Raw genomic sequence first — 24,799 nt, forward strand, 5'->3', positions numbered from 1 at the left:
TGGAACAAGCAGGATGTAATTTTGCACAGGACCTGCGCAGGTCTGCCCCTATTTATTTGCTCAGTGCAAGCAGGTGGGCAAAATTTGCCCTGAAAATAGGCGCAAACCACTGCTGAGTGGAAAAAAGATCATTTGCATAGGGCACACCCACTTTCACTTGCGCTGCCTTACGCCCTGATTTTTGCCTTACAAAGGAGCAAGTTAGCAGACAAAAGGAATCCTGAATCAGGTGGCAATCTTTCCAATTTGCCCCAGCGCAGAGCAAATCAGCTGCTCTTCACATGTGCAACTAATGGGCAAATCTACCTGAATCTGGGCCTAGGTCTGTAATTTGTAGGAATAACTCACCTAAATCTGACCAAACAAAAGTCTAGTAGGCATCCCGGGTATGAAATTTTTTTAAAAACAAAATTATAAATTATAATATAATAAATAATTATAAATAATTATAACAAATAATAATATAATTATAATAAAAATTATTCAATAATGTAATCAACTCAAAATCCCTGAAATTTTCTCAGTTGCAGAATTGTCGCTGTCATTACTTTTATTTTTTTATGACGAATTTCCCCACAAATCGCTATCGCTCAATTCTGCAAGTGATTATAATTTATTATCGCTGTTTTCTAGTTGCTCTAAAACCATTTTTGACATAAAGGGACACTTTTGGTTGCTATGGACAATCTACAGTTTCCAGGCAGAAATAATAGTTTTTATTATTTAAAAGAACATGTAGGGCACTGGGCAGACCACTAGGGACAAGGGGGTGTGTATTTTTTACATACAGTACTGTAATCTATAAGATTACAGTATACTGTATGTAATGTGTTTGTTTACCTTTTTGAATTTGGTGCCGTTCTCCGCCCCCGTGTGTCGTAACGTCGCAGGGAACGGAGATCGGCGGCACACAGCGCGGTGGCATCTCTGGCATCGGTGGCACCCAGCTCCCCTGACCCTGTCCTGCTGCCATATTGGCACAAATACTCATTGATGGTTCTTGGGCAGGTTGTATTCCTTTTGGAGGTCTGCCAGCCGAGCACTGGCATTATATGACCGTCGGAAATGCACACAGACTTTCCTGGCCTGCTTCAGGACATCCTGTAAGCCCGGGTACCTGCCCAAGAACCGCTGCACCACCAAGTTAAGGACATGAGCAAAACAGGGCACATGGGTCAGTTGTTCCTGTCGCAGGGCAGAGAGGAGGTTGGTGCCATTGTCGCAAACCACCATTCCTGGCTTAAGCTGGCGTGGCGTCAACCACCTCTGAGCCTGCCCCTGCAGAGCTGACAGAACCTCTGGCCCAGTGTGGCTCCTGTCCCCCAATCACACCAGCTCAAGCACCGCATGGCATCTCTTTGCCTACATTCCTGCATAGCCCCTTGAATGCCTATGGAGCACCGCTGGTTCCGAGGACACATCAGCACAGGAAGAGGCCACAGAGGAAGAAGAGAGAGGGAGTGGAGGAGAGAGGTGTGTCACAACCAGTAGTAGCATTTTGGAGGCATGGTGGCAGAACAACCTCCAACACTACTGTACCTTGTCCTGCATCCTTCCCAGCTGCCAGCAGAGTCACCCAATGTGCCGTGAAAGATAGGTAACTTCCCTGTCCATGCCTGCTGGACCATGAGTCAGCGGTAATATGCACCTTACCACTGACCGCCCTGTCCAGCGAGGCATGGACATTGCCTTCCACATGCCGGTAGAGAGCGTGAATCGCCTTCCGTGAGAAAAAGTGGCGTTTGGGAACTTGCCACTGAGGTACCGAACATTCCACAAACTCACGGAAGGGGGCAGAATCTACCAACTGAAAAGGCAGCATTTGAAGTGCTAGCAATTTAGCTAAGCTAGCATTCAACCGCTGGGCATGTGGATGGCTGGGAGAGTACTTCTTTTGGCGCTGCAGCAGCTGGGGCAAGGAAATTTGTCTGGTACCATCAGTAGATTGCCCACATGTACTACTAGGTTGTGGCACACCTAATTCTACACCTTCAGTCCTATCAGTGCAGGCTTCAGAGAGGACTGAGGGTCTAGTGGGGTTGGAGATCCCAGCTGATGAGGGGCAAGGGGAGGTCCTCTTTGTTCTTTGGTGTGGGTCTTTCAGGTATGCTTGCCAACGAACTGCATGGCAGGTCGACATATGTCTGGTCAAGTATGTGGTGCCCAAGCGGGTGATGTTTTGGCCATGCGAGATATGCTTCAGACATATGTTGCAAATAGCAACGGTGCGATCTGATGCACATGTCTCAAAAAAGGCCCACACCAAAGAACTTTTGCAGTATTGTTGAGACACAGCAGCGCCCTGCACAGGCGTAGCTCTGCGATGCAATGCAGTTGGTGTGCTGCCCTTAAGCTGGCCCCTGGAGGGCATCCTGCCTTTTTGGAGATGTGCCTGTGCCTCTTCCTCCTCCTCCTCCTCTCTCCTATCAGGCACCCACATAGAGTCAGTGACCTCATCATCCCCTCCCTCCTCATCACTGTCGAAAACCTGGCAGTATGCTGCAGTTGGGGGAACATGACTGCCAGATTGCTGTCCCTCTCGGGCACCCCCTCTCTCTGGGCTCACATTACTGCCTTCCTCTATCTGTGTTCCATCATCGGAGCCTTCAAAACGCTGCGCATTTTCATGCAGCATGTACCCAACACTGTGTTGAAACAGTTCGGGGGACTCCTCAGGAGGACATGGTTGGACTAGGGGAGGAGTGAGTGATGCCATTGTGCAGAGGGAAGAGGACGCCTTGGCAGCTGCTTTGCCAGACAAAGTAAGCTCAGCCTGGGTGAGAGAGGATGAGGAGGATGAGGACGGCTTGGTCATCCACTCTACTAATTTCTCTGCATGTTGAGGCTCAACACGGCCAGCTCCCGAAAAGAAGGACGAGGGTGTCAAACGGCCACGTTCTGAAGAGGATGCACCGTGTCCAACACCAGCACTGTTGCCTCAAGATGCAGAGCCTGCTTGCCCTCGTGACTCTCTGCCTCTCTTTGTTGTCCTTCCAGACATTATAATGGCCTGCAGAGGACAAAATCAGTGCACACACCTCGTAGCTTTAGGTGCAAACTGCAGAGGACACGTGCAGTAAACACCAAGTAGGTTTAAGTGCAAACTATACAGCACAAGTGCAGTAAACACCAAAAAGGTTTAAGTGCAAACTATACAGCACAAGTGCAGTAAACACCAAAAAGGTTTAAGTGCAAACTATACAGCACAAGTGCAGTAAACACCAAGTAGGTTTAAGTGCAAACTATACAGCACAAGTGCAGTAAATTACAAGTATGTTTAGGTGCAAACTATACAGCACAAGTGCAGTAAACACCAAGTAGGTTAGGTGCAAACTATACAGCACAAGTGCAGTAAACACCAAGTAGGTTTAAGTGCAAACTATACAGCACAAGTGCAGTAAACTACAAGTATGTTTAGGTGCAAACTATACAGCACAAGTGCAGTAAACACCAAGTAGGTTTAAGTGCAAACTATACAGCACAAGTGCAGTAAATTACAAGTATGTTTAGGTGCAAACTATACAGCACAAGTGCAGTAAACACCAAGTAGGTTTAAGTGCAAACTATACAGCACAAGTGCAGTAAACTACAAGTATGTTTAGGTGCAAACTATACAGCACAAGTGCAGTAAACACCAAGTAGGTTTAAGTGCAAACTATACAGCACAAGTGCAGTAAGCTCCAAGTAGGTTAAGGTGAAAACTTTACAGCACAAGTGCAGTAAACACCAAGTAGGTTTAAGTGCAAACTATACAGCACAAGTGCAGTAAAATCCAAGTATGTTTAGGTGCAAACTATACAGCACAAGTGCAGTAAACACCAAGTAGGTTTAAGTGCAAACTATACAGCACAAGTGCAGTAAAATCCAAGTATGTTTAGGTGCAAACTATACAGCACAAGTGCAGTAAACTACAAGTATGTTTAGGTGCAAACTATACAGCACAAGTGCAGTAAACACCAAGTAGGTTTAAGTGCAAACTATACAGCACAAGTGCAGTAAATTACAAGTATGTTTAGGTGCAAACTATACAGCACAAGTGCAGTAAACACCAAGTAGGTTAGGTGCAAACTATACAGCACAAGTGCAGTAAACACCAAGTAGGTTTAAGTGCAAACTATACAGCACAAGTGCAGTAAACTACAAGTATGTTTAGGTGCAAACTATACAGCACAAGTGCAGTAAACACCAAGTAGGTTTAAGTGCAAACTATACAGCACAAGTGCAGTAAATTACAAGTATGTTTAGGTGCAAACTATACAGCACAAGTGCAGTAAACACCAAGTAGGTTTAAGTGCAAACTATACAGCACAAGTGCAGTAAACTACAAGTATGTTTAGGTGCAAACTATACAGCACAAGTGCAGTAAACACCAAGTAGGTTTAAGTGCAAACTATACAGCACAAGTGCAGTAAGCTCCAAGTAGGTTAAGGTGAAAACTTTACAGCACAAGTGCAGTAAACACCAAGTAGGTTTAAGTGCAAACTATACAGCACAAGTGCAGTAAAATCCAAGTATGTTTAGGTGCAAACTATACAGCACAAGTGCAGTAAACACCAAGTAGGTTTAAGTGCAAACTATACAGCACAAGTGCAGTAAAATCCAAGTATGTTTAGGTGCAAACTATACAGCACAAGTGCAGTAAACTCCAAGTAGGTTTAAGTGCAAACTATACAGCACAAGTGCAGTAAACACCAAGTAAGTTTAGGTGCAAACTATACAGCACAAGTGTAGTAAACTCCAAGTAGGTTTAAGTGCAAACTATACAGCACAAGTGTAGTAAACTCCAAGTAGGTTTAAGTACAAACTATACAGCACAAGTGCAGTAAACACCAAGGGGCAGATTCACGTAGAATTGCATGGGCGCAGCGTATGTGAGATACGCTACGCCGCTGTAACTTACTTTTCAAAGCTTTGAATCCAGAAAGAATTTGCGCCGTAAGTTACGGCGGTGTAGTGTATCTCTCGCGGCGTAACGGCGCGTATTTCAAATTGGCGAGTAGGGGGCGTGTTTCATTTCACGTCAACAAATCTTGCTCTGCTCCTCTGCACCTCGGCCGAGAAGTCCGGGTAGAACGACACTCTGACCCCATTAAAGGTAACATTGCCTCGTTCCCGCGCGCAGCGGAGAACCGCCTCTCTGTCGCGGTAATGCAAGAGCTTGGCTAGCATCGAACGGGGGGGGGGCCCCTTGTGGGAGGGGTCGGCCCGGCACTCTAAGGGCTCTCTCCACAGTGAAAAATGGCGAGAAAACTTCCCTGCCGAACACTTCTATAAGCCAGTTCTCCACAAACATGGTGGGGTCTCTGCCCTCCGTTTTCTCGGGGAGACCGACAATGCGAATGTTATTTCTGCGTAAGCGATTTTCTGTGTCCTCAGCTCTGCTAAGCGTGTCTTGGGCCATATGATGCGCTGCTCTGGCTTCACTCGCTATTTGTGGGAGCTTGTCCTCTAGGTCACTCACTCTGCTCTCAACGGCAGTTGCTCTTTCCCTGACCTTTTGGAGGTCCTGCCGCAGAAGGGACACCTCCTCTCTCAGGCCCCCAAACTGCTCCTTCATGTCAGCATTGCCCACCTGCACCGCTTTCAGAATGTCTGCTAATGTCGGCTGCCCCACAATGTCCTGTGTGTCATCTGAGGGGGGGGAGCATCTGCATCTGCCTCTGCCCTGGAGCTGTGGGGAGCTTCCTCAGTATCATGGCCCCACTCTAGCTGTGCAGTCCGGCCTCCTCCACCTCTGCCATCTGCTGACCCCCCCGCCCCAGTGCAAGCAGGGCCCTTAAGTTTTTGGGAAAAGAAGAGCATGTCCCTCGGCTGCTCCTTACCCTGTGCCTTTGGTGCCTTCTTGGCGGTGCCATCCTTGGATTTGTCAGCCGTCCGTGGAGTGCGCTGTGTGAGGGTCGCGGCGGCGCCATCTTAGATGTCCGGTCCCGTCATCTCCGTCGTTCCGCAGCGGGTCTTTCCCCTAGTACAGAGGGCCGGCGGTGGATCCGGGCGGTGCAGGGACTCGGTAGCCAGCGGAGGAGCCGAAGAGAGCCGGATCAGAGATGCCGGGGAAGGATCAATGGATGGATCAGGCAGGAGCTGTGAGAAGTGCGTCCTCTCACATGCCGGTCTTGGCCACGCCCCCGGGCGTGTTTCATTTAAATGAATCGCGTCCCCGCGCCGAACGAACTGCGCATGCGCCGTCCCAAAATTTCCTGCCGTGCATTGCGCTTAATGACGTCGCAAGGTCGTCATTGTTTTGACGTGGACGTAAATTACATCCAGCCCCATTCACGGACGACTTACGCAAACAAAATAAAATATTTTCAAATTCGACGCGGGAACGACGGCCATACTTAACATTGCGTACGCCACCAAATAGCAGCTTTAACTATACGCCGAAAAAAGCAGAACGGAAACGACGTAAAAGAATGCGACGGCCGCTCGTACGTTCGTGGATCGTCAGAAATAGCTAATTTGCATACTCAACGCGGAATACAACATCTAAGATCCGAAGACGTACGAAGACGTACGCCTGTCGGATCTAACCCAGATGCTGTCGTATCTTGTTTTGAGGATTCAAACAAAGATACGACGCAGGAAATTTGAAAGTACCAGTAGATATCAGTAGATACGCCGGCGTACTTTCTTTGTGGATCTGCCCCCAAGTACGTTTAGGTGCAAACTATACAGCACAAGTGTAGTAAACTCCAAGTTGTAAGTGCTTTGTGGATCTGCCCCTATGACGTGCTGAGAAAAATTAAGTTCAATGCTTCCGAGCATGTGTCGACTTGATTTTGAGCATGCGTGGATTTTTGACCGATGGATTTCCCCACAGCCGATCGTTTTTTTCTATCGGTTTTTTAACCATAAGAAAAATTTAAAACAGGTTCTATGTTTTTTCACCGATGAATAAAAAAATGATGGGGCCCACACACGATCGGTTCGTCCAATGAAAACAGTCCATCGTTCCGTTTTCATCAGACGAACCGATCGTGTGTACAGGGCTTTAAAGTAGCACAGTGCTGAAAATCAAAGAATGCTCTGGTCATGAAGGGGGTAAAACCTTAAGGTAGTCAAATGGTTAAACCTTAAAGCGCAACACTGCCAGAATATTTTTTGGTACAGACAATGGGCTGATAAACTAAAGGAGTTGCGGATGTGAAAATATTCACTTCAACTATCCAATGATGTGAAAATCTAATTCTTTATTTGCTTACTTTTTCTGCTCATGATTTGCTTTAGAAAGTGAACAAGAATTTGCTTTTCACGTGATTGAATAACTAAGGATAATATTTATACAATTGTGTGAAGGTTTCCAACTCACTTAGTAAATCATCATTCCTCTCTTCAGGCTTAACCCACTGAGAAGAAGTGATGAAGAATTAGAAGAATTGCAGATGTGAAGGTAATGATAAATGATGGCAAGTATCCCACACTAAACACTATTAGGAGCTCAATGACTGCTGAATTTTATTGAGCGTTTTCTCATAATAAAAGGGTATAAATGAGAAAAACACATACTTTTTAACAATACAACGAGAATCATCGGGTGTTGGTTACAGCTGAACTCTAGCCCTACCTTCATAGTATTGTACACTTATATAGGCTTCTCTCCTGTACTGAAATAGCTTACTCTTATTTCACTTAACACTGTTAGCTTTGCACAGTGTTCATTAGAAGCTGCAGCAAGTCAGACTATAGCCTTGTACACATGACCCGAAGGGCGTTGGCCGTAAATTTGTTCTGCATACAGACAGCAGAACTTTTTCAGCCAACATACACAAAACTACGTGGTTTTGTGTTTCTGCTCTTTAGCGCCACCCTTTGGGCAACTTTTGCTAACGTTGTCTGATGGTTAGCATTGGTTTGGAGCACGCGTGTTTGTACTTTGGATTTTAGTCTGAAGCATTTGTATACACACGATCAGATAATCCGAGGGAACACATTTGTTGTCGGACAATTTGAGAGCTTGAACAATGAAAATTTGTTGTCGGAAATTCCCACAACAATTGTCCGATGGAGCATACAGACGGTCGGATTATCCAACAAAACACGGAATATCCGATTGTGTGTATGGGCCTTAAGACTATGTCATTGTCTGGCTGGAGGTCATCCAGAATCACCTAGCTTGTTCCATCCCAGCCTGACTTTTTCTGGCTCATCCCTTTCATTCATTGAATTACAGCTCTATTAATCATAGAGTTTTACATGTGGAAATACCTAGGGAAATCCAGGTGAAAATGCAGCCTGCCTTTAAATACTCCTCCAGAATTGGCATCCATCCATCAAGGCAGGGTGCTGGGATGTTTTCCCACCAGCCATGATCTGCCTTGCACAGCGAAGCACAGAGATCCAAATGCATTATTGGGTCTAAAAAAAAGGTATGCAATGAAAATAGAAAGGTTTATTTACAAATGTATTTAGCATGTTGATGAGAGGGGTTAGGGAGAACTCGGGTTGGGCAAAATATATGCTAATTAAACTTCAGTTTTGACAAGTTCCTTATAAATAAAAGTTGGCATTGCAGTTTTTTAAACAGAATGTGGAATTATTATATTATTATTATTATTATTATTATTATTATTATTATATAATTACTTATTTTGATACTTGTGGCTAAGGTATCCTTCAGGTAGGGGGATGCTAGCCTTGACATGTGGGAGTACAGCTTTTGGTACCCTAAATTAGGATATACATTTTAGCTTCTGGGCCTAAACTAGAAATGCATTGTGTTAAAACAATATATTTTTGGAGCTAGATTGGGAATTATGAGCTTCTGAGACTTAAAGTGGATGTAAAAACCCTCACTGATACCCAGTGAAGTGAACAGCCTCAGATGATACACAGAGATGAAACAAATCCTCCTACATAAGTTTTACTTGTTTATCTGTAGTCTTCTCCTCTGTACACCCCTTCCAAATATCAGATTGTGTTAAAAAATCTTTCTTCATTTGTCAGGAGCAGAGAGGAGGGGGCAGAGAGACTGCAGTTACATACAGTGTGTGAGAGCTGATTGGAGGAAAGGAACACACCCCTTCACACACAGCAGAACTGTCTTCTGAATAGACAAGCTCCATTCTGAGCTCTCTCCCCAAACACACACACACACACACACACAAATGTATCTCATGTGTCGGGAAAACTTCTCAGAAATGACTCATGCTGATAAGAGAGGAACAAAGCATCAGAGAGAAACAACACTTTGGAGAGAGATAAGTAAACACTGCAGATATAGAATGTGCTTTGCTCAGATTCCATAACTGAGGTTTACAACCACTTTAAACTGTGTTATATTTTTTTCAACATAAACTTCTATTTTTTCTCAAAAAAGCTTTTAAAACATTGGTTTTAGAAATTGTCAGCTCTTTAGACTGATGTATTCAAAATTATGAGCCTATATAATCTGCCCACTGTCTGCCCATTTAACACATCCTACCCTTTCCCATTCTCTCCCTCACACCACATTTTGGTGCAAAGCAAACCATCTGGATTTTCTACAACTTCTTTAATTGATTCACTCATCCCTAAACACAACCTCTGTTGATTACTTGTAGGAAATGGCTGGACCTCATGGGGAGGAAAGGAATGAGGGGGATGCAGGGCAGCACGAGGAAGCTTGTCAAACATCATCAAAAAGTAAAAATAATGCAATCCAGCAAAATTTGTGAATCTCCACTTTGAGAAAATGATTGCCACCTGGGTCAGATCTCAAGTCTGATGACTTGTTTCGCTCATCCCTAAACGTGACAAAAGTAATAAAAAATATTTTCAGCTGTGAATATTAAGCAAGATGGATCTTCGGTAAAGACTCTCGCTAGAACAAAATGAAATGTTGCAAACTGAAATCATCTGCCCACTAAGCACTGGGAACAACTGCAGGTCAGTCATCTTTAGCCTAATTATTTAATTTGTCTTTTGAGATGAGTTCTCATTTTATCTTTTCCATTCTCCTTTTAAAATGACTGCGTCCCTCAGCTAATAATCAACTCACAGCTGATGTCAGAGAACAAGCTAATAATAATTAGTTGAAATATTTGAATAATTGAATCAGCTACACTGTTCTATATGTGTGTGTGTGTGTGTGTATAGAAGCTTGACGGAAATATAAATTACAGGTTCTGTCTTAGAAATCACATTTTAGGCAACTTCAAATTATTTTCAAATACTGCCTTCGCACTTTTAATATTATTACATATTTTTATGATCATGTCTTTGGCAAAATTGGAGTCTGGTGAATGAGGATTTGAATAATCTCTTGTTCGCTGTAATGTTTTAATGAGTTTTCAGCTTTCATCAGAAACTGGGAAACTCCTTTGTAGGAGACGTTTAGCGAGCAGGTGCTTTCAAGCTGCATCTTGCTGAAAAGACAAGCGATTCTGAGTCCTCCTGCGACCTCTGAGCCAGTCTCCAGTGACACAACTGATGAACAGCTGATCAATGGGACTTAAGGGGGGGCAATGCCCCATAAGGGGGCTTTTCATTTTCATGATGAAACCACAGTCTCTTAAAAACTGGAGAAAGACAGAGGTGTGCCAACAACAGCCATTTGGATTCCAACTGTATTTTTTTTTACTTGTGTAGCTAAGGAAATGCCATTAAACCTGCCTGGCTGTTAAAGGCAACACAGTCATCTGCCTTTCTGATTTTCTTTGTATACAAGTCCATTGTGTTTTTTTCTTTCCATAATGATACAATCTCTTCATCTGGAAACATATACTTTATTTACTATTATTTTGCCCAGGTAGCATTTATGACTAAAATCAACAACGAGCATCACTTTTTTCATTGTTGTGCCTTATCTTTCCTCTGAGTTGCCTGTTCTAGTTCCACATGCTTGCTCAGGAAGGCAGGCAGTAGAAAAGAAACTAATTAAAAATTGAAAGTGTCTCACATTGGAGCATTTGGATGTGTTCAGTAGTGAAAAACGAGCGTCTTGTTGCAAGAAAATCAATTTTACAGTTACAGGAGCAGAATAAATAGAGGTGGTGCATTAAAGCAAATGAAAAGCCCCCTAGAACAAGGAGCACAAAGAAGAGGGCAGCCAGATAGTGGCGGCTGCTCTGAATAGCGCAAGAGACAGACACTTTGCCTGCTGTTTCATCCTGAAATCTGTTTACTTAATATTTGCTGCATGTCATACATAATAATACCACAAGGAACAATACGAGCTCCATATCCATTGCAAGAATAGAACTTCATTAACTGCTTAAAAGAATAAACTTACCACTAAGTATCATCATGAGTCAGATAAGAGATGAAGAAATTATTTTCTTTACAAGGGCTTTAGTATAGGGCTGGCATACCAGGCTGTTTTTTTCCCCTTGGTCGCTTGCAACCTTTTTGTCCTATTTTCTACACTTTCAGTCGACTGCTATTTGTTGCTGTTCTTTGTTTTTGTTATTTTGTATTGTTATTTTGTGGTTAGTTTATCTCAGTGTATGAGTATCCTTTTAGTACGTATTAATCTTTCAAGCCTATAAGCAACCCATTTTATATTTTTTCTTTTACCATGTCATTTTTTATTTTATTACATAATGCTGCTATTTCTGTTTTTTCTCTGGGCTCTGGGATTCACTGAGCCATCCCTCCTTAACATACAATGCAGGAGGCCAAATTCTTATGCCGTGTACACACGATCGGATTTCTGATGGAATAAAATCCGATGGAATTTTTCGTCGGAAATCCGATGAAGCTGACTATACACTAAGGGCCAGATTCACAGAAGAGATACGACGGCGTTTCTCTGAAACGCTGTCGTATCTCTCAGAGTATCTATGCGACTGATTCACGTCGCTGTTCGAAAAAATTACGTTACTTCGCGCAACGCACGGCAGAAATTTCAAAACGGAGCATGCGCAGTAGGTCCGGCGCGGGAGCGCGCCTAATTTAAATGGCACACCCTTTGAATTACGCGGGCTTACGCCGGAGGCCGCCGGCGTAAGTTTTCACGCAAGTGCTTGGTGAATCAGGCACTTGCGATGAAAACTTGCGGCGGTGTAACGTATATGCGATACGTTACGCCGCTGCAATTCTACGTGAATCTGGCCCTATCGGACTAAATTCCGACCGTCTTAAACGCGGTGACGTAAAACACTACGACGAGCCGTAGTGGGAGCTGCGGTGGCTCAACGCGATTGGCACTGCGCTGACAAGCCATTCACCTCTGCAGCTAGAGGTTCGGATCCCGGTCTCAGCTACATGTGAATTGAGTTTGGTGGTCTCAGCCCGGCTCCCGGTGGGTGTGCTATGCGAGGTAAACTTGTGCTTAGTACGCCCACCCCCCTCCCGCAAAAACCACCACACTTACACGCACTCGAAATTGGGTTAATATGCACGCACTTTGACCATGCGGTCTCTAAAAAGAGAGGCGAAGGACTAATGCCCCATACAGACGGTCGTTTTTTGTGATGAAAAAAAAATGACGTTTGAAGTGATGAAAAAAAACGACATTTTTGAAACTTCATTTTCAAAAACGATGGAGCATACACACCATCATTTTGAAAAATGATGAACAAAGTGACGGCACTCTAAAGGGGAAGTTCTATTCGCCTTGAGGCTGCTTTTAGCTGGTTACTTGTTAGTAAAAGATGATTCGTGCTTTTTTGTCTGTTAAAGCGTGATGAATGTGCTTACTCCATTATGAATGGTAGTTTTACCTCCCGTCTCAAAACTTGCTTCTGCCCAGAATGCCCATGTGCGGGTTTAAAAACGTCGTTTTGCCCACACACTATCATTTTCACTGACACAAAAAATGACATTTTGAAAAACGACACAAAAAATTCGAGCATGTTCGAATTTTTTTTTGGTCGTTTTTCTGAAGACATAAAACGACATTTTCCCCACACACTATCATTTTAAATGACGTTTTCAAAAACGTCATTTTTTTCATCACAAAAAACGATCGTCTGTATGCGGCATAACGGGGCTGGTTGAGCGGGCTAGATCCTCTCACTCCCTTATAGGAAGTCCCTCTGCCCCGTTGGGCTTCAAAGCGGAGCAGGTAGGGCGGGCTGTGTGGGAGGACCCCCTCACACACCCACCATTGCCACCCGGGGCATGGAGAAAGGTGGCAGATTGCCTCTGGGGGAGGCCTGCCTACTCCCAACTCCTGCAGTCCGGCTCCTCTCTCGAGTACACGCACAAAATACACTAAAAAAAAAAAAAAAAAAAACACTACGACGAGCCGAGAAAAATCAAGTTCAATGCTTCCGAGCATGCGTCGACTTGATTCTGAGCATGTGTGGATTTTTCGCAGATGGAATTCCACACAGACGATCAGAATTTCCTATAGGTTTTTTTTCCATTGGAGCCCACACACGATCAGTTTGTCCGATGAAAAAAGTCCACATGGCTTAAATGTTTATCCCTTTGTTAAGATAGACAGTGTTCACATCTAGGGCCAGATCCACAAAAACCTGACGTAACTTAAAAAATCCAATTTAAGTTACACTGCCTTAAAGTTTCTACCTAAGTGCCTGATCCACAAAGCACTTATCTAGAAATTTCAGGCTGTGTAACTAAAATTCCGCCGGCGCAAGGCGTTCCTATTCAAATGGGGCGAGTCCCATTTAAATGAGGCGCGCTCCCGCGCCGGCCGTACTGCGCATGCGCGAAGTTACGTTACGCCGAGTTTTGAGGATCGCGACGGCTTAAAGTTGCGTCGGGGAAAAAAAAAATGACAGCGGCATGCATTCCTGAGGGAGAACTCCATGCCAATTTTCAAAGAAAAAACCGGCATGGGTTCCCCCCCCAGGAGCATACCAGGCCCTTAGGTCTGGCATGGGTTGTAAGGAGACCCCCCCACGCCGAAAAATTGACGTAGGGGGTCCCCCTACAATCCATACCAGACCCGTATCCAAAGCACGCTACCCGGCCGGCCAGGAAGGGAGTGGGGACGAGCGAGCGCCCCCCCCCTCCTGAGCCGTGCCAGGCCGCGTGCCCTCAACATGGGGGGGTTGGGTGCTCTGGGGCAGGGGGGCGCACTGCGGGCCCCCCCACCCCAGAGAACCCTGTCCCCATGTTGATGAGGACAGGACCTCTTCCCGACAACCCTTGCCATTGGTTGTCGGGGTCTGCGGGCGGAGGCTTATCGGAATCTGGGAGTCCCCTTTAATAAGGGGGCCCCCAGATACCGGCCCCCCACCCTAAGTGAATGGATATGGGGTACATCGTACCCCTATCCATTCACCTGGAGGCAAAAAGTAAAAGTTAATAAACACACAACACAAGGCTTTTTAAAATATTTTATTATTCTGCTCCGGACGCCCCCCCTGTCTTCGTTATTAGCTCTTTTACCAGGGGGGGCTTCTTCTTCCACTCTCCGGGGGTCTTCCACTCTCCGGGGGTCTTCCGCTCTCCGGGGGGGCTTCTCCGGACTCCGGGGGGGCTTCTCCGGACTCCGGGGGGGCTTCTCCGGACTCCGGGGGGCTTCTTCCATCTTCTCCCCTCTTCCGCTCTTGACTCGGCGAACCCCGGTTCTTCTGCAGCTCTCCGGTGCCTTCTTCTTCAGCGCTGGCTGCCTGCTATGTTTGTGTGTTAGCTCGATTTCAAACAGGCAGCCAGCGCGGTCTTCTGTGGCGTCAGGGTCTTCTGGTCTTCTGTTCTTCCGATGTTGCCTCGTCGCCTGTTGTCGCTGTAATGATGGAAGCGCGCCTTGCATCCCATTTATATAGGCATCACCGTCCCATCATGCTCCGGTAGGTACCCACGTGGTGGGTGCACGTGGGTAGGCACCCACCACGTGGGTACCTGCCGGAGCATGATGGGACGGTGATGCCTATATAAATGGGATGCAAGGCGCGCTTCCATCATTACAGCGACAACAGGCGACGAGGCAACATCGGAAGAACAGAAGACCAGAAGACCCTGACGCCACAGAAGACCGCACTGGCTGCCTGTTTGAAATCGAGCTAACACACAAACATAGCAGGCAGCCAGCGCTGAAGAAGAAGGCACCGGAGAGCTGCAGAAGAACCGGGGTTCGCCGAGTCAAGAGCGGAAGAGGGGAGAAGATGGAAGAAGCCCCCCGGAGTCCGGAGAAGCCCCCCCGGAGTCCGGAGAAGCCCCCCCGGAGTCCGGAGAAGCCCCCCCGGAGAGTGGAAGACCCCCGGAGAGTGGAAGACCCCCGGAGAGTGGAAGACCCCCGGAGAGTGGAAGAAGAAGCCCCCCCTGGTAAAAGAGCTAATAACGAAGACAGGGGGGGCGTCCGGAGCAGAATAATAAAATATTTTAAAAAGCCTTGTGTTGTGTGTTTATTAACTTTTACTTTTTGCCTCCAGGTGAATGGATAGGGGTACGATGTACCCCATATCCATTCACTTAGGGTGGGGGGCCGGTATCTGGGGGCCCCCTTATTAAAGGGGACTCCCAGATTCCGATAAGTCCCCTCCCGCAGACCCCGACAACCAATGGCAAGGGTTGTCGGGAAGAGGTCCTGTCCTCATCAACATGGGGACAGGGTGCTCTGGGGTGGGGGGGCCCGCAGTGCGCCCCCCTGCCCCAGAGCACCCAACCCCCCCATGTTGAGGGCACGCGGCCTGGCACGGCTCAGGAGGGGGGGGGCGCTCGCTCGTCCCCACTCCCTTCCTGGCCGGCCGGGTAGCGTGCTTTGGATACGGGTCTGGTATGGATTGTAGGGGGACCCCTACGTCGATTTTTCGGCGTAGGGGGGGTCCCCTTACAACCCATACCAGACCTAAGGGCCTGGTATGCTCCTGGGGGGGGAACCCATGCCGGTTTTGTTTTTTACAAATTGCCGTGGAGTTCTCCCTCGGGAAAGCATACCAAATGCCGTCGCTGGAATGGGCTTTTACAAGGTGTAACTAGTTTACACTTTGTAGAACGAGCCCTAATTTTACACTTGCAAAATAACACTTACGGCGCAAAAAGGAAGCTAGAAAGCTTTGTGGATCGCCTTAAGTGCTAATTTGCATACTAGCAACGGCATTTCGACTCGAAATGCCCCCAGCGGCGGATGCGGTACTGCATCCTAAGATTCGGCAGTGTAATTCAATTACACATGCCGGATCTTCTGTCTAACTTTGGAAAAAGCCTTTTGAGGATCGTTTCCAAAGTTACACACAGACTGAACAGCAGTTAAGTCGGAGTATCTCTTTTGAGGATCTGGCCCCTAGTTTATAAATGATGATGAAAAACTGCAAACACAGTACAGACAAGGATAATTATGTTGATATGTAGTCCACAGCCCCCTCCTAAACATTACAAAGTAGAGAGACCATGTAAGGATTTTTAGTAAAAAAACACTTAAAAGGGTAACCCAACATTTTATTTTATTTTATTTTTAAGTTATGTCAAGAGAGAGATGTAATAAACATAAGGTACAGAAGGTGTTATTCCAATTTGGCTGCAAAAGTGGAAATACATTTTAACAATATGTTCTTACTGGAAGTGATGGGAGAATGTTGAGTATAGTTAGTTCTTGAGCCTCCCAGCTTAATTTGCAAAGCATACATAGTAAACACTAAACATAAGTGACACTGAAGGTGCTGTGGGATAAATACAATGATAACCAGCAAAGAGTTCAGTCATGAAGACCAAAGGAGCAGAGTTTTTTTTTGAGGAGGGGGTGGTCAACTGTGTCAAAAGCAGCAGAGAGGTCCAGGAGAAGTAGTACAGAATAGGGTTAATTGGTTTTAGATATTAGTAGGTCATTTGTGAGTTTAACCACTTGCCTACCAGGCCAACTCTGATATTTCTCTCCTACGTGTAAAAATCATAATTTTTTGTCTAGAAAATATACAGAACCCTCAAACATTATATTTTTTTAAGCAGAGACCCTAGAGCAGGTGTCTTTAAACTAGGGCCCTCCTATGCCTAGTCATGTCTGTGAATGTCAGTGTGTTACAATGCCTCATGGAATGTGTAGTTCTACAACAGCTGGAGGGCCATAGTTTGGGGATCCCTGCCCTAGAGAATAAAATGGAGGTTGGTACAATTTTTTATCTCGCACGGTATTTGCGCAGCAATTTTTTCAAACATGTTTTTTAAAAAAAAACAGTTTAATGTATTAAAAAAAAACAGTAAAGTTAGCCTAAATGTTTGTATTATGTGAAAGATGATGTTACACCGAGTAAATAGATACTTAACATGTCACGCTGCAAAATTGCACACGCTCGTGGAATGGCGCCGAACTTCGGTACTTAAAAAATCCCCATAGGTAACATTTTAAAATATTTTACAGGTTACATGTTTTGAGTTACAGAGGAGGTCTTGGGCTAGAATTATTGCTCTCGCTCTAATATTTGCAGCGATACCTCCCATGTGTGGTTTGAACGCTGCTTACATATATAGGCGCAACTTACATATGTGTTCGCTTCTGTGAACATGGGGACAGGGGCTTTTTACATTTTTTTTATTGTTAATTTTACTTTTATTTTTCTAGTTTGATTTTTTCTTAAAAAACAAATTTGATCACTTTAAATCCTATTATATCTATACTAAACATCCCTCGTACTAGTAATAGTGTATGACAGGTCCTCTTTACAGTGAGATCTGGAGTCAATAGGTCCCCAGATCTCACCTCTAGGCTGAGAAGCCTGAAATAATAAAAAAAAAATAACAATCCTGGCCTCCCAGCCGAGGCGGCCGCATTTTTTCAAATGCAGAGGCTGGGAGTGATGTCATAACACCGCGCCCGGCCTCCGAACGATCATAGAGACTTCGGGGACCATCTGGCCTGCCGCAAATCTCTGTGGTCATCATCTGGCACCAGTCGGTTACTTCTCCAGCTTGCCGATCACATGGGCGTCCCCTCCCCCGCCTGTAAGAACGATCAAGCCGCTATGATTTTTCTTATGGTGATGGGAATCACTGTCTGTAAAAAAAAGATATCTGAATGATGACTGTAACTGCAGGCATCATTCAGATATCACTGCTCAAAGTCGACAACGTCATATGATGTTGGGTGGGTAGAAAGCAGTTAAGGAGAGCAGTTTACATGGATTGTTGAGGGATTAAGAAGTGTGGGCATAGTCAGATGTTCGCTCAGTCGATTGTAGACCAGTTTGGAGGTGAAGGGAAGTAGTGAGATGGGGCGTAGGTTGTTATGATTGGTGGGATCTTTGGGCCAGATTCACAAAAGAGATACGACGGCGTATCTCCTGATACGCCGTCGTATCTCTGAGATACGATTGTCGTATCTATGCGCCTGATTCATAGAATCAGGTTACGCATAGATAGCCCTAAGATCCGACAGGTGTAAGTGACTTACACCGTCGGATCTTAGGCTGCAATTCTAGGCCGGCCGCTAGGTGGCGATTCCATTGCGGTTGGCGTAGAATATGCAAATGACTAGTTATGCCAATTCACGAACGTCCGCTTTGCCCGTCGCTCTAAATTTACGTTGTTTCCGTAGAGATACGTCGCGTAAAACTAAGCATGCCCCCTAGGTAGACTAACCAATGTTAAGTATGGCCGTCGTTCCCGCGTCAAATTTTTAAATTTCACGTCGTTTGCGTAAGTCGTCCGTGAATGGCGCTGGACGCCATTTACGTTAACGTCGAAACCAATGACGTCCTTGCGACGTCATTTAGCGCAATGCACGTCGGGAAATTTGAGGGACGGAGCATGCGCAGTATGTTCGGCGCGGGAACGTGCCTAATTTAAATGGTCCCCGCCCCATTTGAATTAGGCGGGCTTGCGCCGGGCGGATTTACGCTACGCCGCCACAAGTTTACAGGTAAGTGCTTTGTGAATCAGGCACTTACGCTGTAAACTTGCGGCGGTGTAACGTAAATGGGATACGTTACGCCGCCGCAGCGTAGCCCATTTCTACGTGAATCTGGCCCAAGGTTTTAGAAAGTTGAGGAAGATGCCAGAAGAGAGGGAGAGGTTGAAAAAGTGAGTTAGAGAGTGTAGAATAGAGTCAGAGGGTGAGCTTAGCATTTGCGAGGGAGCAGGATCCAGGGGGCAGATGGTTAGATGGGTGTTAGAAAAAAGTTTAGCAACCTCGTTAATGCTAACAGGGTTGAATGAGGGAAGTAATGATTGTACCTGTGGACATGGGGTGTTGAATGGGGGAGGTTTCTGCACAATGGAGATTTCCTCACAAATTTTATCAATCTTATTTTTGAAGTGATTGGCTATCTCTTGGGCAGTGAACGAGTTGGAGGGTGGATACAGTGGAGAACAGAGTAGAGTGTTAAAGGTAGAGAAGAGTTGACTGGATGATAATGTATAATGAGCAGCATGTTAAAAAAGGTCTATTTGGCAGTGTGGAGCCAGGAATAGTATTTTAGGATGGCAGATTTATATTGGTTGAAGTCTTGGGCCCCTTTCACAATTATGCGACTTCAAAGTCGAGCAATTTTACCGCGATTTTGCCGCTAGTCATACGACTGCGGATCCGACTTTGACCCAGGACTTGAAGTACGACTTCAATGAGCAGGGACGCTGATTTGTTTGTTTTTGTTCTGTGTCTCTCTCTACTTCACAGATACATGAAACCAGTTTAAAAACTAAAGTGAAACTAGAGGCACATTATATGATTGATTTTTATCTATTTTTAATCATTTTTAAAAGGAATCAGTTAACTTTTATGTCTCTATCCCCTGTAAACAGTCATTTCAGCAAAAAACATTTTTTCCTTTAGTGACCCTTTAAGCCAGGTTTCAGTAATGGCAAGTGGGTTAAAGGAATTTGCGATAAAGAGATTGTGGTTAGCGGTGAGTTTGTTACAGACAGAGCAGGCATTCCAGGGGCACAGGCTGGTTTTGGGAATTAGAGGAATAGAGAGTTATGTGGGTTGCAGTAGCTGCCAGAGGGTGTAGGGAGATAGGAGCGTCGGGCAAAGACAGATGATAGAGGCCAAGGATTTGGGAATGTGTTACCAGAGGTTAGCAGAAGCAGGAGGGTGAGGGAGGTAAAGTGGGAGTGTGATTTATATGAAGGGACATGCCTCAGAGTCCTGGAGGTTTTATCAGTATATTAATGTAGAATTAGCAAGAGTTGGTAGGATGTATATAAGCTGTGGGGTGGAGAAGATGGGTGAAAGTAAGAGAGTTTAAGGAGAGAGGACACAACTGCCAAAAGGAGCTGTAGAGAGCACATGTTACAGAGTGGAAGGTGCATATCACTTGTATAAATAATCACTTGTAGAAAGAAGCACTTAAGAAAGAAGCCCTGCAACGTGTTGCCCCAGCAATTTGCTGACCCCTCAAGGGTGCTCTAAATTTATACTGTTATAAAGGTGGGGATTAAAGTTGGTCAATTAACCATGAGTTAATATAAGGATGACTAGAAATCAAAGTGGACCTTTCATTTCCAAAGTCAAACTAGCAAGAGGCCAGGATAGTAAAGATAAGATCAGCACATAAACTTAGGTAAGATAGTACAGAGCGACAAAAAACAACATCATGATAATACACACATTGGCAACAGATAGAGAAGGAAACATACCAAAAACACATAGACAGAAATATCAAGCAGATTCCATTTAAATAAAATACATAGTGTTTTTTTTTTTTTTTTTATGTTTTTTTTGTTGCAGTCAGGACTAAAATATAAACATTTATAAGAAATATTTTCTTTTTTTTCTATTTAAGTAAATATGATAGAGTATTTGAATATATGTAGTCTTGTATTAAGCCACTAGTGGGAGCGCTTAGCTCTTTTTTATGTATCATTGTACTGTTTCTATTCATAGTAAAAAACACAGTTGTTTACTTAGATCAATAGCTCAAGGTGAAATTTACACTATTTATTTGGTAAACATATGTAGCGCTCACCCCCGAAGGAGCCGCTGGTTGATTTTGGGATCGGCCTGCTAAGTTACCCTGGCGGTGTCTAGGGGTACAATTGTGAGAACAGCGGCAGTGAACGAAGGTCCAGACAGCCAACAAAAGCGTTTTTCAATGCTTTATTGTCCAGGTCAAACACGGCCAACATCAACACGTATTAGGAAGGTCAAGGTTGATGAAGGAAAGAGAAGAGAACCTTGCGGTATCAGGCCTGGATGTTGAATGGAGCAATCTATACTGCTCTGTATAGTACCAATTGTTGTAACTCGTCGCCACTCTACTTGGAGTGGGTGCAGTGCCCCCAGTCAGACCCACTATAATAGGCCTGGCAGCCGAAGCGTCACTCTGAACTAGCGGGGAGGAACGGGTCTCTCTCACAGACTCGGCTCTAGAGCCTCTGCCACAGGCCAGTTTCAATAAAGGACTTAGGTGAATAAAGAAAGCGAATCCTCCAAGTTGACTTTTCCTATATGGGCCCCCGGATGACAGCAAGCATTCCTGTCAGTGGTCCAGATGCCCGATCCCAGACTGGGATCCTCTTAACAAGTCATGGGACCCAGTAGAACACTGGAGTCCCTTTTCTCCTCAGGATGAGGTTCGTGCAGCTGTCAGCTTTGGCCAGGTGGGCCGCGCTGGCGGGGTCCATGGATGCGCGTACCCTGAAGGTGGATACTGCACCTGGAACGGGGACCCCGCAAAGGTTTTCAACACATGACCTCTGTCACAGATATACTCTCCCCCAGCATGCCCCGCGAGGGAAAACTCCTCCAATTGGCTGCTGGGGAAAACTTGCTCTGCCAGAACCCCTCTGGCGCCAACTGCCGGCAAGGGGGGATATTGCACCTCTTGACCACAGACTGACCCAGTGGACCTTTCTGGGATGACAGAAGTCCCAAATTTAGACAAAACACGAATGGGAGCAAAGTAACTCTCCCATTCCCACTAACTTTAGCGTAGCGCCCATGCTGAAAGCAAGGGGGCGCTACACATAAAATGTGTATACAGTATATTATAAAATATACAAAAAACCACCAATTAATAAATGTATTAACTAATACTGTATGTCAGTGCAAAAGAAAAAAACACAGGCTGTACATCTCTGTCATACATTCACATATTTTCTTGTTTAATCCCTTTAAAGACTCTACGGGGCAGATTCACGTAGATGGGCGTATTTTTGGGCGGGCTTAACGTATTTGATTTACGTTACGCCGCCGCAAGTTTTTCAGGCAAGTGCTTTATTCACAAAGCACTTGCCTGTAAAGTTGCGGCGGCGTAGCGTAAATCACCTGGCGGATTTAAATGAAGCGCGTCCCCGCGCCGAATGAACTCCGTCCCTAAAATATCCCGGCGTGCATTGCTCTAAATGACGTCACAAGGACGTCATTGGTTTTGACGTGGACGTAAATGGCGTCCAGCCCCATTCACAGACGACTTACGCAAACAACGTAAAATTAAAAAATTTTGACGCGGGAACGACGGCCATACTTAACATAGGATACGCCACCTAGGGGGCAGCTTTATCTTTACGCCGGCATACCTCTTACGGAAACGGCGTATCTTTACTGCGACGGGCAAGTGTACGTTCGTGAATCGGCGTATCTACTAATTTGCATATTATACGCCGAACTCAATTGAAGCGCCACCTAGCGGCCAGCGGAAATATTGCACCCTAAGATACGACGGCGCAGGTGGGTTTAAGTGTATCTCAGTTTGAGCATACACTTAAACATGCGATGGGCTTAGATTGCGAGTTACGTCGGTGTATCTACTGATACGCCGGCGTAACTCTTTGTGAATCTGGCCCTACAAGTACAGAAAAATGCCTGCTGATCTGCAAAAAATGCACTTGGTTCATATATCCTGTTGTGGGCTGACAACACACAGCATTTTTGTAGACTACGTTGTGTCAACTGTTGTCTTTTGCTAAATTACTTAAACACACCCCATTTCCCATCCCTACAACATTGACACTAAAAATACTGTAGTCCCTACATAATAACTAAAAGGGCTATGTATTTTTTTCACTTATTAAACTGATATTTTATGATAAAAACATAAAAACAATTAGTGATAAAAATATGCATTTATATGAGAGAGCTAGCAAAAAAACGTGTTTTAATGCTGTAAATAGGTAAGGAAAAATAGCGTGTGGTGTTTGTGTGTTATTTTAACTGAATGCATTTATTATAAGCAGTGTTTATCAATAAATCATGTGTGATCTGTGTCATTTTTTGGGTGAGTTTCAGTCTAGTGTACACACTACAGAGATATAAACAGAAAATGATTTACTTACCTATCGGTAGTTTTCCTTTTCTGACATTTAAGCATGACAGCATACTCATGGGTGTAGCCCCACTCCCACCCAATTACAGGACTGGTTATACTATCAATGAAAACCCCTCATCAAGGCAATCATTCTTGTAACTATGCTCAATGCAGATACCTGGGAGGGTTTGTATGCTGTCAGGAAAGGAAAACTATTGATAAAGTAAGTATACAGTTTTCTATTTTTCTGACACAAGCATGACAGCATACACATAGGACATAGCGGGCCAAACAAAGGAATGCTGAAAATAAATTGAATCATTGAACAAATCATTAAATTCATTTAGAGCTGAGCCACCAAATTCCACTGCCGTCAATGCTGTTGAATTGACTTTGTATCGGGTTAGGAATGTGCCATACATGGACCAGGTTGCTGCCCTGCAGATTAAAGCGGGAGTTAAAAAAAATGTTTAACATTAGATTGGGCCTAATTACGGGAAGCAGAATCGGGTGTTTTGTTTAAAATCAATGCAGTACCGTTTTAGGCTGCATTCACACCTTAGTGTAGGTGATTTGCGGCGTATTGCGGCGACATCAAATAGGCGTTTTGTCCCGCGATTTGCGGCGACAAAACGCGACGTTTTAAACAATGTTTTTTGCTGGAGGGGTGATTTTTTACATGGTCGGCTATGCCCGAACGCCGAAGCCGCCCGAAAAAAAGGGTCCGGGACTTGTTTTGAGCTTCAGGCATTTCGGCGTTCGGCGTGGAGATGTGAACCATCTCCATAGCCGACCATGTAAAATCACCCCTCCAGCGTATTAGGAGCTGCTGCGGCGTCGCGCTTCAGGCGTATATACGCCTAGGTGTGAATGGAGCCTTAGAGATAGATGTTCTCCGCCGCTTCCGGGTATGGTCTTCGGGACTGGGCGTTCCTATTTGATTGACAGCCTTCCGACGGTCGCATACAGCGCGTCACGAGTTACCGAGCGTCGGTGCGGCTCTATACGGCGCCTGCGCACCGACGTTCGGCTACTTTCGGAAACTGGTGACGCGCTGTATGCGACGGTGGGAAGGCTGTCAATCAAATAGGAACGCTCAGTCCCGCAGCCCATACCCGGAAGCCACGGAGAACATCTATCTCTAAAACGGTAAGTACTGCATTGATTTTAAACAAAACACCCGATTCTGCTTCCCGTAATTAGGCCCAATCTAATGTTAAAAATAGATTTTTTTGGGTGAACCTCCACTTTAACTCTGGGGATACATCTCTGAATTCTGCCCATTAGAATAAAATCCCTCAGGTGGAGTGACCCTTGTGAATAATCAGTGGATTCATTTTCCAGATAAGCCCTCTGGATTACTTCGACCAGCCATAATACAATTGTTGTAGTAGATGCAGAAAGCCCTTTCTTGACACAATCAGAAATGATGAACAAACTGTCTGACTTTCAACTAAAAGAGGTACCTCAATATACTTTTTTAATGTAGCACCAACATCCAAAGCTTTAAGGTAATCAGTGGTTTTATTCTGAAATGTGTGGCAGGAAAATGTCCTGATTTAGATGAAAAGGTTTGTATATTATTGGATGATGTTGAGTCCTTAACCACTTGCTTACTGGGCACATAAACCCCCTTCGTTCCCAGGCGAAATTTCAGCTTACGGCACTGCGTCGCTTTAACTGACATTTGCGCGGTCGTGTGACGTGGCTCCAAAACAAAATTTACGTCCTTTTTTCCCCACAAATAGAGCTTTATTTTGGTGGTATTTGATCACCTCTGCGGTTTTAAT

Source organism: Rana temporaria, chromosome 1, assembly GCF_905171775.1.
Source record: "Rana temporaria chromosome 1, aRanTem1.1, whole genome shotgun sequence".
Taxonomy (NCBI): domain Eukaryota; kingdom Metazoa; phylum Chordata; class Amphibia; order Anura; family Ranidae; genus Rana; species Rana temporaria.